Source organism: Cervus elaphus, chromosome 8 (genome assembly GCF_910594005.1).
Source record: "Cervus elaphus chromosome 8, mCerEla1.1, whole genome shotgun sequence".
NCBI lineage: Eukaryota > Metazoa > Chordata > Mammalia > Artiodactyla > Cervidae > Cervus > Cervus elaphus.
The window spans coordinates 30,011,166-30,031,521 of record NC_057822.1 but is presented as its reverse complement, the minus strand read 5'-3'; the positions used below and the strand labels follow the sequence as shown (position 1 = coordinate 30,031,521).

General features: G+C 45.6%; 1 long non-coding RNA gene across 2 annotated transcripts in view; it reads left to right on the top strand.

Moving 5' to 3' along the window:
- The first annotated feature begins 2,960 nt into the window (after positions 1-2,960).
- The window catches only part of LOC122698705, a 67,588-nt gene continuing 50,192 nt past the window's right edge, over positions 2,961-20,356 (top strand). For both annotated transcript variants that reach the window (XR_006342396.1, XR_006342395.1), the window contains exons 1-3: positions 2,961-3,093; positions 3,693-3,811; positions 13,601-13,738. This is a non-coding gene — a long non-coding RNA (uncharacterized LOC122698705). The remainder of the gene's footprint in view (positions 3,094-3,692; positions 3,812-13,600; positions 13,739-20,356) is intronic.

The window sequence follows — 20,356 nt, the reverse complement described above, 5'->3', positions numbered from 1 at the left end:
AAGTAGCCTTGCGGTGTTCTCCTTCCTCTTGTTCAGAGCAAATCATGCTTCCCTCTGGTGAGCAGAGGAGAGCATAGATTTCAGGCAGTGTGGAGTTAGGGAAAGAACTCTTGAATGTGCACTTCTAGGTATCTGTTCAAAGGAATGAAATCCGGATCTTGAAGAGTTATCTGCATGCCCATTCTCATCGCAGCATTGTTCACAATAGCCAAGCTATGGAAAGTGCCATGCAGTGTCTGTCAAGAGATGAATGGATCAAGAAAATGAATATATTTACAATGGACCCCTGATGTGAAGTACTGACTCATTAGAAAAGACCCTGGTGCTGGGCAAGATTGAAGGCAGGAGGAGAAGGGGGTGACAGAGGATGAGAGGGTTGGATGGCACGATTCAATGAGCATGAGTTTGAGCAAGCTCTGGGAGTTGGTGATGGACAGGAAGCCTGGTGCGCTGCACTCCTTGGGGTCTCAAAGAGTCAGACATGACTGAGTGACTGAACTGAACTGATTACTCAGCTTTAAAAAAGAAGGAACATCTGCCATTTGCAATAATGTGGATGAACTATTTCTCTAGTTCTACATTTTTAGAGTTCACATATATATGATACTAGGCACTCTTTGTCTTTCTGAGTCTGGATTATCTCACTAAGCATAATGGACAGAGGAACCTGGCAGGCTGCAAAGAGTCGGACACAACTGAGTGACTAACCACACAGAGATATAGAGAGCAAGATGGTGGTCTTCAGGGGCTAGGGGGTGGAGTGGGGAAATGGGGTGATGTTGGTTTAAGGGCATAGATTTCAGTTATAAGATGAGTAAATTCTGGGAAGCTAATGTAAAGCATGGTGACTATGAAAAGAAAGAGTCACTCAGTCATGTCTGACTCTTGCCACCCCATGAACTGTAGCCTGCCAGGCTCCTCTGTCCATTGGATTCTCCAGGCAAGAATACTGGAGTGTTTTGCCATTCCCTTCTCCCGGGGAGAGAGATCTTCCCCGGGATCTTCCCCACCCGGGGATCAAACTCTGGTCTCCTGCATTGCAGGCAGATTCTTTACCATCTGAGCCACCAGGGAAGTCCTCTAGTATTGTATTGTATACTTAAAATTTGCTAGACGAATAATAGAGCTTAAGTGTTCTCATCACACACACTACACACATGCACGAATGGTAACATGTGAAGGGATGGATATGTTTAATAGCTTGAATGTGGTAATCAAAACACTATACTATACACCTTAAATATATACCTTTTTTTTTTTTTTTGTCAATCATACCTCAGTAAAGTTGGGGGAGAAAGATGATTCTGTGTGAGCTACTTGCAAGCAGATTTAAGATCAGTGCTATTGCAGTAAATGAATATGACCACCACACTGTAAAACTTGTGAATAGTGTTTAAACATACATGTATGAAAGATATTTTTAATTCTAAAAAAAAAACACATTGAGGCTAACCTCTCTGCTTGATTCCTCACCAGGTACATTATCTTGAACATATAACCTTACTTCACTATTACTATTTCCTAACTTTGAAGAAAAACAAGGCCAGCCTTACTCTTTCCATAGGCTGATGTGACAATCAGATGAGATTATATAAGTGAAAATGCATTTCAACCTGGTCAGGACAATATGCATGAAAAAGATAGCTGCTATTTAAAGTCTGTGGGCTTTAACATCTTGAAGGCTTAACATGCAAGTCTTTCCCAGATTTTATATAGGAAATAGGGGAATGGGAAGTGGAAAGAAAGATGAATTGGGCACGGTAACTCAGGAAGGTCATGAAAAAAGGCTCTTGAGCTTTAAAAATGAGGTGAAAGGTGATGGGTATTAAAGCTGGAATACAGAATCGAGTTTCTTGTCCAAAGCAGTAATTTCAAAGGCAAATCATTCTAGTTTCTTACTGACATATAAAATCACCTCTTGGTCTCCCCCACTGGGTCCCCTACCACCTCCCCTCTGATCTCCTTTCCCTAACCCCCACTCCCCACACATAATTCTTAAGCTGCTTCTACTGTCTTTCCCATCACTTTTCTGGTGCCGTGGCTCCGTGTCCTCTAGGCAATTTGGAAAGTATCACCAGTCATCGGTCCTTAATAGTCGAGGGAGAAAAGAATGGAATTATGTTCCAACAGGTTCCCAGGGCTCAGGCCTCTGGTTCATGCCTCCCTCCAACCTGAGATTCCAGCATCCATCATTCTTGACAGTTGCTTGCACGGGGACGCCCCTTCCAAGTCTGTAAATCCCAGGTGCTCCAACAGGGAGGGCAACTTGCCTGCAGCCTATCAACACATCTAGATGGCTATCTTGTCGTAAACACCTGCAACACTGAAGGCGCATCTACAGGTAAATTAGATGTTACCCAGCCAGCCTAAAGGTGGTTATTGCAACAGTTCACCCCATCGTGTCCTCTTCTGCCTCACCACCACCAAGCCAAAAATGCCACAGCCTGATTTTGTACTATCGCACATAAAATGATATACTAAAAGACAACACCAACCCTTCCAGGCCCCCTTGGTTGTCCTGAAACTTTGATTCTTGTAGATGTGGGAACAACTAAAGATGTTACCTTGCTCATTCTTCTATTTCTAGGCAAATCTATCCATTCAGATAATCTCAGGAAGGGGTTTGTATAGGCCTTTTCCTAGAAATGACTATAGAAGGAGTTGTTGTAGTGTCTTTGGGTCACCTGTTCTAGTGCTTTTCAACCTGACATTTTGGTGAAACTTCATGATTATGAGAACACATGTATCAGCTGCTCAAGATCCATTTTCTCTTTTTTTTCTGAAAACACCACCCTGATTTCACAGGGTGGAATTACCTGTGGGTGCAGTGTGTGTGTGTTCACTCAGTCGTATCTGACTCTTTGTGATCCCGTGGACTGTGGCCCGCCAGGCTTCTCTGTCCATGGAATTTCCCAGGCAAAAATACTGGAGTGGGTTGCCATTTTCTCCTCCAGGGGATCTTCCTGACCCAGGGATGGAACCCGTGTCTCTTGCATCTCCTGCATGGACAGGCGGATTCTTTACCAACTGCGCTACCTAGGAAGTGGGTGCAGACTCGGTCTTGGTAAAGTCCTGCCCTGGTCTAACCAAGAGGTGGGTCCATGCCCCAGCTAGTGGATTTTCTCTCTTGAGACTTAGTGGAGATTAGTGAGCTGGATGAGCCATGCTGGTGGAGCCCATTCCAGATGGGCTCCTGGTACACTGGGCTTCTTCGCTGCTCCACACTTGCCCTGACCCACTCTGGACCCAGCCTGCCTGAACCTGGCCTCCAGTTTTTCCTTTGATCTTGGGATCCAGCTATGTCAGCCCCCAAAGTAATCGCCAATCCCCAGGTGAGTTCTCTTTGTGCGGTTCAGGTGCAGCTGGAGGGGAGCTGGGTGCCCTCTCTTCTAGCCCGATAGCTGTGTCGTCCCCTTAGGTGGCTTGAGCCCCTGGCCTCGCTCTGTGCTCTTGGAGCCTTGGGCAGCCATCCAGCTCTCAGGTGTGAATACACACACTTTTCAGATTTTCAGCCCTTGCTCGTTGCCAAGGCCATTTCTACCTAGAGTTCACAGTGGCACCCGCGTAAACCCCGAGTCCCTTCTCTCCTGCCACCTGCCACTTTACCAGCAGGAGTAATCACAGGATGATCATGTTAGCCTTGGATCAGATTTTAGCGAGAGGTCCTCTGACGTGGTTTTCTCATTTTCCAGATGAGGGAATGGAGGCCTAAGAAAGATCAGGGAGTTTGTGAAGATCACAGAGTTAGCAGTGATTCGTCTTTTTCGGAAAACTGAAGAAATGAATCAGGAATCCTGGAGAACGCTGGCAGGTGGGTTTGTGTTATTTCGATGAGAGGCTCTAGCCCCAGTGGCCATGAGAGACAGCAGAATGGGTTCCCGGGATGTTATGGCTTGGCTATCAACCAGGCTGTACGTACAGTGATAATTCAGGACATCTGTCCAGCATGGGATAGACATTTCCAGAGATGCTTGTATAATGTCTTTCCAAGTGTCTGTTAATAGAACAGGTTCTTTGGGAAACCAGGGAGGTGTGGTCAGATGGAGGTTGGAGCGTTGCCGGATGGTGAGACTGTGGGAGGGATTTGCTTGTGGATTGGGGAGGGGGATGAGAAAATCCCTGAAGTCCCCACAAACCCCCAGATTCTACAAATCTCGCTAAGCTGGGACTCAACCCAGGCCTGGAGTTGTTTTGTTGTTTGCTTATTTGATTTTCAGCTAGGGCATGCTACCTCTGCCCAGACCATTAGGGCCATCAAAGGTCACCATGGCCATCCTTCCACCTCTTCACTCCTATAAAGCTGACCGAAGTCTTATCACGATGGGAAATACCCCAGGGAGGCAAATTCATTCTCTCTGGACCCCATGCTTTGGTTTCATATGCTTTAGATTAGGAAGTTCCTCCCAGTGTTATCCCTGGGTGTGGATTTCATTCTTCCCTTCTTTGCTGGGAAAATCGTATTAACTAATTCATGAAATGTTTATTGAGCCCTTTGGTGTAACACTGTGCTAAACTAAAGGCATACCGAGATGGACGAGTCGGAGTTCACATGTTCTTCAGCTCCAACTGTCCAGGAAGCCAGATTTCAGATTCAGGTCACTGGCCTACCCCCCCGCCCCCTGCCTGCCGCATCCCTCCCCTGCCCACCCCCCCAATACAGGATTCAGTTATAGCCGTGGCCCCTGCAGGGTTTGCTTTTTTCTGGGGGCTGTTCTTTGGAGCACAGTTAGTCCAGGTGTTGGTGGGCAGTGAGATGCCTTCGGAGTCTGAGACATTTTCCCCTGCTTTCTCACAATTGCTGATGAGAGATCACACTCCTTCCATTTATGAATTTGCTGCTCATTGAAATGTAAATCTTTCTAAAGATTCAGATATGCTCTGATCAGTTGCAACTGATGTCTATGTAATTGGTGATGAAATAAGATGTTTTCTTACTTTCATATAATTAAAAAAGTTACCCCTGACCACTAGAGAAAAATATAGAGAAAATGCATAAATAAAGAAACAAAAAATCACCCATGTTCTTAAAACCCAGAGACAACTGTGGCTGAAGTTTTGTTCTAGTTTCTAGTGGGGCATATTGCTTAGTTTACTGAGAGGATAAAAGCAAAATCTCTCAGCAAGGTGTTAGGCTAGTTACTAGCTTTGTGTTCTTCTACAAATGACTAAAATCTTTTTTTTTTGCCTCAGTTACCTCATCTGTAAAATGGGGATAATTGTGGTGGCTATGCTATAAGGCTATGATGAAGATTTAGTGAGTTGATACATGTAAAGTACTTAGAGCACTGTCTGGTATACAGAAAGTGCTCAAAAAAAGATAATTGTTAGTAGTAGTATTGTTATGGCTGTTGGGTTTCCCAGGAGGCTAGTGGTAGAGAACCCATGTGAGTTTGATTCCCGGGTCAGGAAGATACCCTGAAGGAGGGCACAGTAACCCACTCCAGTATTCTTGCCTGGAGAAACCCATGGACAGAGGAGCCTCGTGGGCTACAGTCCATGGGGTCGCGAAGAGTCGGACTCGACTGAAACGACTTAGCATGCATTACGGATGTTTTGGTTTTGTAACTCATGCACAGCTAAGCCTCCCTGGGTTGCCTTTGTGATTGTTGGTCTGTGCTCTCTGGAGGCCAGTCCTTGTGGTCCCCAGTCCTATCCAATGCCAGTTCCTAACTCATTGCTGAGTGAAGTAGATTGTTCCAGAATATCTAGGGAAATGATGAAAGTGTTTACATCACACTCTGCAGCAAATTCTGCCCCTTTCTGTAGACTTTAAACATCTGTGAGCTTTCTCCAAAGTTTAATCCTGGTGGAAATTGTCCCATTTTCTCTCCTCTCTCTTTCCCAAGAAACTCATCTTCAGCCTCTCCAGCCACCTGGCACTTAATCCTCCCACCACCCCCTCAAAGTCTCACCAGCTCACAAAGCCAGCAGCTGCAGTCAATAGAACTGAAGAGCCAAATCCTGACCAAGCACACCCCCGGGGCCTCGTCTCATCCAGCCCTGTGTGGGTCAACTCACACACATGGATACACTTGGAGCAAAGTGTCTAGGTAGACCCCCAAACAGGAGTCTTCCTTCTTACACTGTTTGGTGTCTTTTTTTTTTTTTTTTTCCTTTTCACTTGCTAATGTATTGTGAGCACTTCCCATTACATGATGGTACATCCATGGGGCAAAAGAGTAGATGGTCATTAAAAATATTCTTAGAAGTTCTTTTAAGCAGGTTTTTTTTTTTTTTTTAATAGTGAGGAGGCTGGAGGCTGGAGGCTGCAGGTGCTGGAGGTAAGAGGCTAGCCAATAAGGCTGCCAGCAAGTGAGGTTCTGTGCCCACGTTCACAGACCTCTTGCTTGCTCACTCTCAGTCACTTCAGTCATGTCTAACTCTTTTTGTGACCCCATGGATTGTAGTCCACGAGGCTCCTCTGTCCATGGGGATTCTCCAGGCAAGAATACTGGAGTGGGTTGCCATGCCCTCCTCCAGGGGATCTTCCCGACCCAGGGATCGAACCCATGTCTCTTTATGTCTCCTGCACTGGCAGGGAGGTTCTTTACCACCAGCGCCACCGGGGAAGTCTTGTAAGCTGGCTTAATCACACCTGCTTGGTCATCATTAATCCCTTCCCGAATGCTCTCAAGACCATGGATTAGAACATGTTTTTGTAGCTTTCAGGCAACTTCTCTTCCTTATCCTCTGCCTGTCTTTCCTCTTCTACCCACCCTTAAAAATGGCAGTCCTCAGGATTCACCCTGGGCTATCTTCCATTTCCTGTCTGCGTGGTCCCCTGGGCACCTGCCCTATTACAGAGCCTTCAGTCATCCTTCACTTGCCTAGGATCTTTTCCCTCAGCCCCACATCTCTGCATTGGGTCCTGACTGCTCTACTTGGCTTTCTCCCAGACCCCAGTCAATGTATTCCAAGTGGAATCCATCATTTCTGCCCCAAACGTGCCCCCTGTCTGGTTCCTTGTTTCAGTCCATACCATTCTGTTCGCCTACTCCTCGAGCTAGAGACCATGTGTATCTTCTCTTTCCGCTTTCCTCCCATGTCCAATCATTGTAGTCAGTGTTTCATAATTATTTTGTAATCAATCCAAACTACTACTCTGTACTCCAAGTTGTGTTCATATTCTGTCCTTAATATCAAAATGCTTAGAAAAAATGAAGCATAGGAGATGGTAGATGGCAGCGGTTTTTGTCTGTTGGTGTGTTTTCAGTATCAGTGATGGAGTTGCTGTTGATTGCTACTGAAACCCAGACTCTTTCCTTTTTTTCTAACAGAATTCAGTTTTGTTCAGATTTCCACTTCATCTCCTGCTTCAGAGGGCAATTCCAAATAGTCTAAGGCACCAATTCTCCAAGTCCCTGAGACCCTTCCAGGGGGTCTGGGAGGTCAAAACTATTTTTATTCTAAGCCATTATTTGCCTTTTCACTCTCATTCTTTTATGAGTATACACTAGACTTTTCCAGAGGCTGTCATGTGATATTGCAATAGATTGAATGCAGAAGCAGATATGAGAACCCAGCTGTCTTCTATTAACTGGAAATTAAAGGGATTTGCAAAAATGTGGAACACTGCCACACTTCTCACTAAGCTTTGACAAGGAGTTTTTTTTTAATAACAAATATGTTATGTTCACATGTAATGAGTTTATTATTTTTGTTTTAAAATAAGCTGACAAATGTTTTGAAAACTTTCCAGTGTTAATTTATAATACAATACACATCAATACCTTTAATCCACCTAAACACAAGCTCTCTGGTGTCCAGTTTTAGAATATTAAAGGGGTCCCAAGTGGAAAAAAATTTGAGAACCGCTGTTCTAACTTGGTGACAGCTATTGGTTATGTAAGTGACCCAAATTAGCCCAATCAGATCAGATCATGGAAAGATTTATATTCCATGTCTGGGGCAGAGATTTCTCTGCTTCCTCTTGTTGGGTGTGAAAAGTTTTAGTTTCCATTGCCACTGGTAGGGTGTCGCAAGGATGCTGTTGTGACCTTGTCTGAGGCCACCCTCTGCTCTTCCTGTGATATGAGAAGGTCATTCTTCATACTGCTGGATCCAGCTTGAGTTGGATTCTCCATTATTCGCCTCTGAAAGCCTGTTCACTGATATAGCACTTACCAATGATCCCAACTCTACATCCAGTTCTGGTTTGTGCCTGGGTGTCTTTCTTCCAATAACACCAATTACCCAAATTCTGATACTACCTGGAGAGGTTAATAGCATCACATCCCACAGGTTAAGGATTCAGTCCCACAAAACTGTCCTCCTGCGACCACTCCCCATCCCTACTTCAGATGCCAGGGTACCTGTGCTTCTGACTGATGGGCTATGATTGAAGGTTCCAGTGGCTCCTCCCTTGGTTCAATTCATGTGCTAGGGTGACTCACAGAACTCACTTACTTACTGGATCCCTGGTTTCTTACAAAAAAATTACCAGGAGTAGCCAGGTGGAGAACGTGCCCAGGGCAAGTCATGGGGAAGGGACTTGGAGCTTCTGTGTCCTTTCCCTGTGGTCCCCTCCCTGCAGCAACACATGTTCACCATCCTCAGAGCTCTCTGAATGCTGTTCTTCTGAGTTTCTATGGAGGCTTCATCGTGTAGGCGTGATTGATTACATCATTGGCCATTGGTGAGTGATTCAACTTCCAGACTCTCTCAATTCCCCTGAGGCCAAGGAGGTGGGACTAAAAGTTTCAACCTTCTAACCAAGTTTGGCTCTCCAGGCAACCCGCCTCCATGCTTAAGTGCTGTCCAGAAGTCACTGAAGACATCTTTATGGCTTTTATCTCTTGGGAAATGTCAAGGGTTTCAGGGGTCTGTGCCAGAAACATGGACAAAGACCAAATATATATTTATTATCAGAAATCACAATGTCATAGGTAGAAAATGAGGAGTTGGCACCTCCTCCTTCCTCTCCCTCATTGGTCCTAAACTTTGGAAGATGTTTTACTGTTGTAAGTGAAAGTGAAGTCTTTCAGTTGTGTCTGACTCTTTGTGACCCCATGGACTGTAGCCTACCAGGTTCCTCTATCTATGGGATTTTCCCGGCAAGAATACTGGAGTGGGTTGCCATTTCCTTCTCCAGGGGATCTTCCCGACCCAGAGATTGAATCCAGGTCTCCCTCATTGTAGGCAGACGCTTTACCATCTGGGCCACTAGGGAAGCTAGTGGTAAAGAACCCACCTGTCAATGCAGGAGATGTTAAGAGACACAGGTTCCTGGGTCAGGAAGATCCCTGGAGGAGGGCATGGCAACTCACTCCAATATTCTTGCCTGGAGAATCCCCATGGACAGAGGAGCCTGGTGGGCTATGGTTCATGGGAGTCACAAAGGGTTGGACAAGACTTAAGCCACTTAGCATGCACATATAACCTATCAACTGCCATATTAGATGAGCACAGAGGTTTCCCCAAATGTGAGAAACCATCTAGAAGGAAGAAGGTGCTGAGAAGGATGGGATAAGCAGAGAATCGAAGCTATACACCATAGAAGGTTCCCTGCACATAGATGTTCCAGGGCACAGGGAGAGACAGGTCAGAAGTAGGGATGTCATGGAAATCGCAGACCTGGTGTGTCCTTTGAGAGCTAGACTCCTCAAAGCTGCATCCCTTTCCCTGCCCCACTCCTGGTCCCCACCCTTTCCTCCCCTAGCTCTCTTCTTTGTAAACCACACTGTCAATATCTGTGTGGCTGAGCTGACTTGGGGTGACGGCTGTGAACATTTACCCCTTTGTCTGGCGAGGGGTGGGCTAAACCTCACGACCCTGGGACAGAGGCGTATTTTCTACCCCCGACATCCACACTGCCAAACTGAGAACAAAGAGGCATGGATGGGGCCAGAGTCACCTACGGCAGCTTGGTGACCTTCCCCGGTAACTTTTCCTTCTATTGGCAGTTGTGCTAGTCTGTATGTTGTCGCTTTATTCAGGACTTTCAAAGGATCTTGCAGGTGAGTTTGGGTGCAGTGGGTGGGATGCCAACCTGGTAGAGACATTGCTTCCATACCTTTGAAAAGAGCATTCTTGCCTGTTTAAATTTAGCTTGGTGTCATTGGGCAAGAACTGATACCTTTCTATTTTTTTTTTTTCTTCTGGATTGAAGCTTTTTTGAACTTTTTACTTTGCATTGGAATATAGCCAGTTAGCAATGTTGTGATAGTCTCAGGTGGACAGCCAAAGGACTCAGCCATACATGTAAATATATCCATCCATTCTCCCCCAAACTCCCCTCTGATCCAGGGTACCACATAACATCGAGCAGAGTTCCCTGTGCTGTACAGTAGGACCTTGTTGGTTATACATATTGTAAATATAGCAGTGTGTACATGTCCATCCCAAATTTCCTAACTGTCCCTTCTCCCCCTTCTTCCCCTCTGACAGCTGGAAGTACATGTGTTAGTCGCTCAATCATGTGCAACTCTTTGCCACCCCATGGACAGTAGCCCGCCACGCTCCTCTGTCCATGGAATTCTCCAGATGAGAATACTGGAGTGGGTAGCCATTCTCCTTCTCCAAGGGATCTTCCCAATCCAGGGATCAAACCCGGGTCTCTGCATTGCAGGCAGATTCTTTACCATCTGAGCTACCAGGGAAGCCCATAAGTTCATTCTCTAAGCCTGTAAATCTGTTTCTGTTTTGTAAATAAATTCATCTGTATCATGTCTTTTTAGATTCCTTTCTTAACAGGACACTTTTTAGCCACAGCAGATATTTTCTGGCAGTGTGGGAGTGACTACCTGCAGATTTACAGGTACTTCTTGGATTGGAAATCTCGAACTGAAGTTGTAGAGAAGCTGAAAAACATTTGTTTGACTTACGTCTTCTTTTTGGTGGGCAGCAGAGTGGGAAAGGAAGCAGAAAAAGAGCTTGGGGGCCTAAAAGGACAAACTGGACTTTTCTCTAATAAATTGCAAGTAGGATACTAAAAGTCTTTCTTGTTACAAAGAGATTAAAGCTGGATAGAAGCTCCTTGAACTTTTTTTTTGGTTACAAAATAAAAAACTGCTAGGAGGACACAAAGCCCAATGGAGTTGGGATAAGCCCTGGGGAGACTTTATGTCCAAGTTAGGATAATCAAAAAGAGTTTAATTTACTCAATTCTGGAGTAAAACCAAGGCTGCATTCAGCAATATTTGAAGCCAGTTAAAGGTCAGCGAATGAGATGCCCAGTTGTGTTTAAATGTTTGCTTCTATTTATTCATGTCTTACTTTGTATTCTAAATCACATGCTTTCCTTTTTAACTAAAAAAAAAAAGATAATCATCATACCTAATTGTTTTCTCAAAGCTTTTAATTTTTAAAAAGCACAAGGAATGAAAAAAGCATTTCCTAATCTTCAGTATTTACTTTTTTACTCTCAGGGGTCCTCAAAGCCAAAGAGAGTGTCTGCTAGTGAATTAGAATAAAACCACAGGATAATTACTTTCTGGGCTACCAACGCAACATGAGTTGCTTTCCGTTGTGAGAATGCTGAAAAGTTGCCACAAAATTAAACCAATTAGGATAATAAGGGGAGAAGGAGAAGATTAAATTTATTTCCATCTGATTTAACTTATTAATTTCTCAGGGGAGAAAGATTCCCTGCCGTTAACCTCTAGGTTTTAACCCATGAACCCCTTTTGTTCTCAAGATGTACTTGGGATTTAATTCATACCCCAAAGCCTGGGCCCTTTCAGTTGACTCAAATGGCTGTGATTTTTTTTTTTCCTTTTTGATTGTGCCCCACAGAATATAGGAACTTCGTTCCCCAACCAGGGATTGAACCTGTGTGCTATGCAGTGGGAGCGCAGAGTCTTAACCACTGGACCACTAGGGAATTCCCCCTTTGATCTTTAGGAAGTAGGTTTGAGAAATGAAGAGTCAGTGAACAAATCAGTCAGTCAACAGATCTGTTTTGGAGCTCCTACTGTGTGCCAAGCATGTTTTACAGTCTGGGTATTCAGTGTGAACAAGTCAGAACTCCTGACCTCCATAGTCTTACACTCTAATGGGGAAAGCACATAATAAATACACAAATAAATAGAGCAATAAAGTAACTGATGAGAGCTACAGAAAAGATAGAATAGGGAAATATGATAGCAAGTCACTTCTGGAAGCTAGGACAGCAAGTGCAAAGGTCCTGGGGCATGGATACACTTGATGTGTTTGAGAGCAAGAAGTCCCGCATGACTGAGAACTCAAGGGGAGAAAGAATACAGTGTTATACCCATCTCATCCTTTACTACTTCATTGTGTAAATTTAGTACTTCACTGTGCCCTGTGCAGCTAAAACCTTCCAAACTCTTCTCTGTCTGGTGAGCAGGGAAGCTTACTGTAAAGGCAAATGCCTGGGAGGGATTTGTTGAATTTCATGCCAGCTCCTACTGTTGGTGCTGGCCAAAGGCTAGAGAAACTAGTGTCTTCCTTCTTAGTTCCTTGGGGGCCGTGGTCCCCAACCTTTTTGGCACCAGGGACTGGTTTTGTGGAAGACAGTTTTTCCAGGGATGTGGCAAATGTGGGTTAGGGGATGGGTTAGGGTTAGGGTTAGGGTTCAGGCAGTAATGTGAGCAATGGGGAGCAGCTATGAAGTGGAGCAGCAGATGAAACTTCATTTGCTTGCTCGCTGCTCCCCTCCTGTGTGTGGACCAACACGGGTCCTTGGCCCAGGGGTAGGGGACCCCCTTCCTTAGGGAATACAGTTTTCTCACTAGCTTTAGGCTATGGTTCAACCATTGTTAGGGATGGTCAGTTCTAAATAGGTTCTCCCATTTCTAGTTGCCAAAAGTGAAAACCACTCCAACTAGTACAGGCTGAAAAGGATTTTTTTTAAGAAATATAGATACTGGGGCTTCCCTGGTGGTTCAGTGGTAAAGTACCCGGCTTCAATGCAGGAGACATAGGAGAGACGGGTTGGATCTCTGGGTAGGGAAGCTGCCCTGGAGAAAGAAATGGCAACCCACTCCAGTATTCTTGCCTGGGAAAGCCCGTGGACAGAGGAGTCTGGCAAGCTATAGTCCATGGGGTCTCAAAGAGTTGGACATGACCGAGCATGCACACACGCAGGGCATGCATAGATAGATATATCATGGACCAAGCGGAATGGCTAAAGAAAAAGATTCTAGGCTGAGCTTTCAGGAATGACGCCTAAACCACACTGCAGAGTTGCACCCCCATGGGAACTGCTGCCTCTTCTGTGGTTAGAAAGTTAGCATCGCCATGGCCGGCTGCTCCCACCCCGCCCCTGCCTTTGTTCCAGCCTGCTGCAGTTGAATATACATCCCACACTGATCCTCTCATCCCTCATAATTTGATTTCAAATCAAAGTCTTAAATGAGTGTATATGGTTAATAAGTCCCAAGCTGCATACCCGACCTTAGCTGCTTGGACATCTGAGAAATGTACCTTCTGGGTTTTTAGCCTCTACAGTGGAGGAAGGTCAGCTAGAAGCTGGCATGGTTACTAGGAAGGTAATCTACTGAAACTACCACCCGGCTCAGCTTGGGTTGATGCCATCTGCATTCCAGAATTTGGGGCTCATTCCGGTGACTCCAGCAATTTTCTCTCCGGCACACAAGCCTGGGTCAGCTGTAAAACCACAAGCAATTTTCCTTTTCAGATCCTGCATTCATGGCTGTGTGCCCCTAGGCAAGATATGATCCGGGGCTGGGCTGGTTTAGCCTGACATGGATTTGGAGGTGCTTGGGGGTAAAGCTCATCTAAAGAGTGACATTTAGACTCTGAGCCCGAAGAGTGGGTAAGTCATGGTTATTTTTGCTCATTTTTACAGCTGCGATATCAGCATAGAAGTTGACATATAGTAGGCACCCAATTAATATTTATTGAGTAAATAAATGAAAGAAAATAGAGTGAGGAATGGTTAGGCATTAAATGCTAAGCAAATTCATTGGAGTCTCTGTGTGTTTAACAAATGCTAGTAATGCTTGATATGTGCCAGGCACTGTTCTAAGTGCTTCACAAATATTAACTTCTTTAATTCTCATAACTACTCTAGGAGATATGCACTATTCTTAATCCCATTCTAAAGCTTAGATACAGAGAAGTTCTGTTACTTGCCCAAGGTTGTACAGATAAGACGCGGTGGGGCCAGGGACTGGTTGCCCCAAATATCTTCTGTTGTTGTAAGACTTATCTATTATTGATTTGGCCCCTATAAATAGTCCTACATGCCTGCATGTGATAATATGAAAGTAAACATTTGCGATAAGTACATACCTACAAGGGTTTTTTGCTGTTAAAACATTGAAATCCACCTGTCTTTATTCTCTCTTTATACTGCCTCCCAGCCCCTTTCATTCTCCTCTGGGCTGGGCCTACTCAGGTCTCCTTCTCTTTGTCCCTCCTCCATTCCTGTACTGAACTGCATTTTGGTGTTATTTCAGCTCCCATTGAGTCAGGTGGGCCCGTGGGTCCCCTGCTGAGCTATATAGGAGGTGATTCCTGCTTGAACGAACCCCAACACGGTGGTAGGTCCTAGAGTGGACCCCACAGTCCCCTTGGTTCAGCCCAGAGTTAGAGACTTCTGACTGCCTTGACTACTGTGATATCCTTGAGCTCTGTGGCCTCTTCTGGAAATGCTGGGGCGGCCACAGCACCAGCACACAGCATCCTGCCTCCGCACCATCCATGGGGTCCATCTGCCAACCTCCTCCTTGCCTGGTTTATTTTAGGTTAATGGATGTCTTGGAAAGACCGAGCTGTAGTGTTGTCAAAACTCTCCTGGCCCAGGAGAGCAGGGTATTTGCAAATGCTTTGCAGAGCTGGCTCTTCTTACTGGGGCAGCGCGGATTGTTTGCAAAACACCCAGATACTGTGCTAGCAATCTTCCTGAGAGCGTGGGGGTGTGGCGGAGAGCGTTCTCTTTGTCAGTACAAACAACAGGGTGAGGGGAGTGGGGGTAGGGAGGAAGGGTGTGCTGTTCAGAATTTATCCCATCCACTCCCTGCTTCTGAGCAGTCGGCTCTTCCCAGGCTTAGATCTCTTGAGGCACCTTGTTTCCACGAAGGGGTCATGGGGAAGTCCTCCTGGTGTCTACCTATAGGCCCTGCTGCTTCAGGACTCCCTCTGTTTCCCATGGAAAGTCTAACCCAGTGTGCTTCAGATATCCACGGAAAACCACCCATTTTCACTGCTCCTGACAAAGACTTTCCCACACTGTGGTGGGGGGCTCAAGTCACCCTGTGCCCAAGTAGCAAGAGCTTCTCTGTGGCCTCGCTGCAGGCCCAGTGGGTTCTGAGCCCTTTAGCTCTTGACCTTCCACTCTCTGAGTCACAGGACCCTGCTTCGTCTTGTTGGAGCATATTTTTTCCCTTGAGTTTTTTTTTTTTTTTTCCTCCCTTTAGTGTTTACATGAACTGGTTGAACCCGTCACGTGGTGAATCTGTGTTTATATTTGCAGAAGCGCTGCCTAGGGAAGTTCTGTTTGTACAGAGGTCACCCCATCCCTGGGGCTTGGCTGCCGCCCTGCACTGGGTTTCAGCAGTAGTAACTGAGCTCACAGCAGGGACCACCCTCCCCCATTTTCACTTCTCTCTTTATCCCAGGTTCCAGGATCTTGGTCCCTGTGGCTCCATGCCTCCCACTGGAGGAAGAGAAGGCAGACGCAGAGGAGAGTGGGGCCACCTCCCTTCCTTCTCATTCTCAACTCGACCCAGAGTTTTCCCAGAGTTGCCTGATTCCTTCCTTAGAACTTAACTGTCCTCCATGGTCTTAGAGGTAGACTTGAGCTGGTGGAGTAGATGGTAGAGTCTAAAGATGGGTAGCTGTCTTGCCAACCTTCCTTCTACTGGGCTGACGATTCAGTCAGCATTCGAGGATGGTTAAGACCATGCACTTTGGAGGCAGACAGAACTCAGCTGGAATTGTGCCTTTGCCTGTTGCTAGTTGTGTGGCCTTGGACAATACCTCTAAAGCTATTTCATCATCTTAAATGACTATAATAGTCCTTCTTCCTGAAGACTGTCAGGAGGATTAATTTAGGGCATGCATACAAAATGTTTTTAATTACGATGATGATAACTATCATAGCAGTTAGAACTGGCAGCTTCCCTTCATCCCCATTTTTCTCCTCTATTAGAGCAGTGTTTCCCAAGTTTTCTCATTATTACTCCCCCATGTGGCCTTTTTGGGCTTCTCAGGTGGCGCTAGTGGTAAAGAACCTGCTTGCCAATGCAGGAGATGTAAGAGATGCATGTTCGATACCTGGGTTGGGAAGATCCCCCACAGGAGGGCATGGCAACCCTCTCCAGTATTCTTGCCTGGAGAATCCCATAGACTGAGGAGCCTGACTGACTACAGTCCAAAGGGTTGCAAAGAGTTGGACATGACTGAAACAACTTAGCATATATGCATGCAAGTAGTCTTTTGAAGCATTGGTTTTTTTCATCATTTCTTCTCCTCTGCTGTATACTCTGTATATTTTCATATACTTTAACCTTTTGAAGGCCCAAATCATTGTAATATCTAAGATATTTTTAATTCCCCCTAAGAACTAATGTTCGCAGTGAGAACATTCTCTCCCTGTTGAGAGAATGCATGTATTAGAGAGAATTCTGCTATCTGGGGAGTCATGTAGGTTATTATTAAAGTTTCTTGACTTGATGGAGAAACACATATACCCCAGTGTAGCCGTTTTGTGGATATGGCTGTCCATGGGAGAGAGCCCCTAGGAAACCAAATGCTTGTTGCACAACAGTGGGTACCCATTGACCAGAAGGGTGGAGCTAGAGATCTTATCCACTGTGGTTTGTATCCCCTTTTCCCTCCTCTCCTGCACTTAATGTTTGCCTTTAGGACAGCTCTCCCTGGTGGGAGAACTGGAGGATTCATCTTCACTGCTTGCGGGACTGGAGCCCATTTTTCTACAGTCTTTGAGACTCAGTGATGACCAACACACTGATGTTGACCACAGAGCCTCATCTATAGTTGTACATGCAAGTGTGTATGCTCAGTTGTTAGAGCTGTGTCTGACTCTTTGTGACACAGTGGACTGTGGCCCGCCAGGCGCCTCTGTCCATGGGGTTCTCCAGGCAAGAGTACTGGAGTGGGTTGCCATGCCCTCCTGTAGGGGATCTTCCTGACCCAGGGCTTGAACCCAAGTCTTCTGCATTGCAGGTGGATTCTTTACCGCTGAGCTACCAGGGAAGCCCCCATAGCTGTACATCAGACTGTAAACCATAGGATTGATTTAGGGAGCTGGCATCTCTGTATGCAAAGGAGAGAAAGGTTCCTGAAGAAGAATAGCATTTAGGACACAGAGAGTTGAAGAAGTGGTGTTTAAAGGCCTTGTGAATAACCTGAGTGCAGAGGGGTCCACTTAGGGGTGAGGCAAAGCTGCTTTTCTATTTGTGTAGACCAGGCCCTGCCCAAGGAGGTGTTACACTGTTATGTGAATGGTGCTCCCCGGAGTTGTGCAATATATGGTAGACCTGCACAGATGAGCTCTTTCTTGTCAAAGCCTAACTGTTAGATGCTGTCCCTTGGGAGCTGAAAGAGAGACTTCATGTTCATAGTTCACTCAAAGTCTGACCAGTCTAAATGACCATTTCCTTTTGAGTTTTCCCTAGTTCTTCAGCAAAGCCATGTGCATATAGTTGCAGTGTGGAATGCTATTGTGGTGGCCAAGAAAGAGGAGAGAGACGTGTTGTCTCATCTTGATTCACCCTGGGTTCCAGTAGAAGATGGATAATGACATCCTGGACGGGATGTGGTTCCAGATCTGTAGGGTAACCAGGGGTAAAGCCGGTGGCAGAGTATCCTGAAAGAATATACGCATGAAATAATGTTTGATTCTGCAAATACCTACCTAGGTCAAGCTCTCCTGAGAAGGGAGGCAGAGTTGGGGTAAGCCCTGAGTTGTGGTCCTCTGCTGAGGGCTTGCTATATGCTGGGCAGGCTGAGAAGTGCTTGGATTTATATCCTTGGTCCACAGCATGGGTGATGATAATACCTAGTATTTAGCTTCTAGATTAAAAACATTTTTTTCCCCCCATTCTAACTTGGCAATGTTAGTCTTGGTCCCTTCTAGCTCTGACATCTTAGAGAATCTGCCTGAGAGAATGTTCAGTCAGTTCTGCTTCAAAGGGATGCATTTGTTAACATCTTTCCTGAAAAACAAATGTTGCTTATGAGGAAGAGGAGCTTGATGTCTGAGAGGGACAAAGGCAGAGAAAAGGAAACTTGGGAGCATGGAACACAAACGCTTACATCTTGGGCTCTGCCTGGAGCAGAAGCGTTCTTAAGCTTTTCCTCCAACATCACCACCCTAAGCTTTTAACCTTTCTGGTTCCAACCATTTGGGTGTCGTTGCTCTTTCCTTATTTCTTGGCCAGTTGCCCCTTTCCTGAGAATTTCCCTAGAGACTTGATGTTCTGCTCTGCAGCATGCTTTGCCACCTGCTGCAAGGGAAATAATCCTCACTCTAAAGCAAGATGCATTTGGCATTGTTTATGGGAGAGGATGGAGGGCTTACATGCTGGTGGTGTGAATGTAAACAGAGAGTAACACAGATAAGCCTAGGGCTAGATTCAAAACACTGTGGCTGCAATCCTGGCTCCCACTTGAACTTTGGAGAAACCATTTAGGCTGACTAAACCTGGATGCCTTCATCTCAGAAGGAGGAATTTTTGTGATGAGCTTTGAGGTTCATTTTTTCCAACTACTGGTATGTTATGACTTGAAAGAAATTTTGTTGAAAGAACCACCAACTCCTTCTCCCCGCAGTGTTGAGCCTCCCCAACCACTTAGGGCTTGCAATGACATCTTTCCAAATGGGGCTCTTAGTGGCTCTGCAAGCTGGAGGATGACGTTGTCTTTTCTCTTCAGCTTTGGCTTGGGCTTTTTATGAGACCCATACTATCTGCTTCAGCCCTCATCTCCCACTCCCTGCTTTATCCTTAGTCAGGAGGGCACTTCCCCTGAGCAGCGAGATGAGGGGCCTGAGAACTCAGACACCGAAGGCAGAAGCCAAGTTGGGAATAAGCCGTCCAAAGAAAGGAGGTGGAGGGGACCGTTATTAATGGTATCAGTCAGTTCCCCAAATTGCCAATGATAACTGTGTAACTGTGAAATATTCTCCTTTTTCCTCTCATCCTAGGCCTTTAGGCAACTAATCTTGAAAAGAAGAACCTCTTTTCTTCCAAACTGTGATCACTCCCATCTTCATTTTTATTTTTTAAATTTGTTTTTTGGCTGCACCACGCAACTTGTGGGATTTTAGTTCTCCGACCAGGGATTGAACCCAGACCCATAGCAATGAAAGTACTGAGTCTTAACCACTGGACCACCAGGGAGCTGCGACCATCTTTATTCTTCCTTGAACTCTGCGGGTCCTGGCAGAACTGTGCAGGGCGACTGGTGGCTTGCTCTATGAGGACCCCATAGAGCTGAGGTCCTTTGTACTTGGACCCAGCTGGTGACAGCTGACACCTCTCTGGAGCCTGGAGAGTGAGGATGGTCTGGCTCTTGGTGTTCCATCCCTGCTCTATGGACCAACCAGGGAGTTGAGCGGCAGGATGTGTCAACTCTGCAAGCTAAGGTTGGAAGCTTCTCTGTTCCTTCTCCCACATGGACCTTCACCTCTCCAATAGTTATTCCCCCACAAAGCAGTATCTGCTTCTTCACCTGGGAAGCACCTCTTTTTTTTTTTTTGTTACATCAACACCCTTCTGCTTCAGACATCTCATCAAGCTCCTTTCTGGAATTTCTGTCTAAAGAAAAAGAGGGTAGAAACTAAGGACTTGTGAAACAGGATACCCTCACCCTGGCTAAAAGTTATGTTTGCCAACAAGTCTTCAATTCCTGAGGTAAAGCAGTATTTTTAAGACTCCCTCTACACCGCCTCCTTGGAACATGCCCAGTCTGTAAAAAAAGGAGAAAGAGAGGGCATGGATGTTTAGGAGGTGGGAAGGTATGTTCTAGGAAATGAGAATGCATATGAATTTAATTTACAGTGGAAAATAAGAACTGAAGAAAGGGTCCAATAAAAACCTTCAAATACTAAATCCTCTTGGTAAGAGGAGCCACATTTTGTGCATCTCTTGGAACCCAGAAGGGAGTGACCACAATCCACCCTGGACAGAAAGATCCAGGGAACTTTAATCCACTTTAGAGTATAATCATCTTAATGGTCAGCATGATTTCCTTCACAGCTTCAGTGTTCATTGTTTTCTTCTTATTTTATTCAGACTGTAAAGCAATGGAGAAGACAGTGCCTTCCATATTGTGTCTGGAAGTAGCCTTTCATGAGCTTAAACACACAAGCCAAAGATCTCCTTTGGTCTTCTGCCCCTTTTTAAAACCTTGAACCCCTTCCACAACCAGTCCTCAAATTGGGCTCCATTCCATAAGAAGCCAG